Here is a 1538-nt window from a genome sequence, read left to right on the forward strand (position 1 = left end):
AGATGACCATAATACTTGTGACAAAAGGAATATGGGCAAAAGAATAAAGACTAATTTTTATATGGCTGGTTGTATTTCTTATTTTTCTGACTTTTTGGTCTGCTCTTGTTATAAGTGGTTAAAACAAGAGACTGTTTAAAGTAAGAACTGCTCTTTTTTTGTTTTCATCAGCTAAAATAATATTGCTTCATTATGTTATATCCTTTTTATGTGAAGTAGGGCTGCATTGCCTGTTTCAGACAATATTAGAAATGTTCTGAGCCCTCATTAATTCTTTTGGAACCCAACCAGCCACAGACATGCTAGAAATTTGGCTAGTGAACATTCAAATTACAGCTCCGATTTTGTACTTCGGTATATTTTGTTGGGCAACAGCAGGGCCTTCACTTCCTTTTCTGAGCAATTTTTTTTTCTTTTTCTTTTCTGTCTGCTCTCCCATCAGGGATTTGGAAGAGGCAGCTGTAAGCACCAGTAGTAACACAATGTAGTCAGGAACACAGTTGTGGTGGTGGTCAATAATGTCGTCTGTCTTGAAAAGACTTTTGGAGAGAGGGAGCTACTAGATCAAAACACATCAGAGCTGAGGGATGGGTCGGACTGTCACAGACAGACCTCAGCTGTGGTGGCCCATATTTTTGAGGAGGGAATTAGATAAATATTAGTTTAATAGGCAACACAAATGTAACTCATATATCTTCATTACCTTGTTTCTGATGTGTGCCTGTCGTACTTTCCAAGCACTAAGTGCCGTAACCAGAATTGGCGTGAGGAGGTGGAGTAGTATGTGCTTGTATTGGAAGACATGAATAAGAGTAAACAATGTCTAAGGCAAGTGGTAGACCTTAATGATCAGTAGGAGACAGAGGAGGAAACAGCGCATACTCTGTTTGTTTCTTGAAAGCAATCAAGTAGAATAGTTTAACTTGTAATGAAATTGATTTACTTGAATGTCATCCTCCATCTGAGAATCAGGAGTATTTGACTGTGTCAAAAAAGGGAGTGTAAGTTTAGTGAACAACAGCTGCAGGATTGTGAATCAAATGAGACAGATCTATTCTAAAATATTCAGAGGTTTATGTAAACATTTTATGTATTCTACATGTACAGCGTATTTATGGCCTAAAGCACCCAGCAGGATGGATTTTTTTTTTTTTCCTGAAGTCAAAATGGAGCACCAGGTCAATTTAGAGAACAAAAACATTGCACACTGCAGCAAATACGGTGATGTTCTCTGTGATGTTATTTCTTAAATGCATCGTTCAAGCTAGTATGTATGAATCATTTATATTTTTGTGTTTAGATGAACACTCTAAATTCTAATTTTACTAGTCCATCTTTTTTTGCACTTCCAATTATTGCAGCCGTTGTGATCAAAAAAAAGGCTTTTTTTTTTCTGTTTTGTAATGAGTTTACAGGTTTGTAGAATATGTTTGTATGCATGAGCATAGCCTTCCTGTGATCCTAACCCCGTTTCTCTCAATTAAAACACAAAGTATGGCCAAGTTAGTTTTAAACATGTCAGAGAAAAGAAGAGGGAC

General features: G+C 36.7%; 1 protein-coding gene and 1 long non-coding RNA gene across 25 annotated transcripts in view; one reads left to right on the plus strand and one right to left on the minus strand.

Moving 5' to 3' along the window:
* Positions 1-1538, plus strand: part of RBMS3 (RNA binding motif single stranded interacting protein 3) — a gene marked incomplete at its 3' end in the record, with an annotated part of 702635 nt that overhangs the window by 516810 nt on the left and 184287 nt on the right. The gene's annotated exons all lie outside the window — the stretch shown is intronic.
* LOC308189708 overlaps positions 1-1538 on the minus strand; it is a 48896-nt gene that overhangs the window by 16042 nt on the left and 31316 nt on the right. The gene's annotated exons all lie outside the window — the stretch shown is intronic.

This window comes from Anser brachyrhynchus (genome assembly GCF_964034855.1).
Source record: "Anser brachyrhynchus genome assembly, chromosome: 2".
NCBI classification, from domain to species: domain Eukaryota; kingdom Metazoa; phylum Chordata; class Aves; order Anseriformes; family Anatidae; genus Anser; species Anser brachyrhynchus.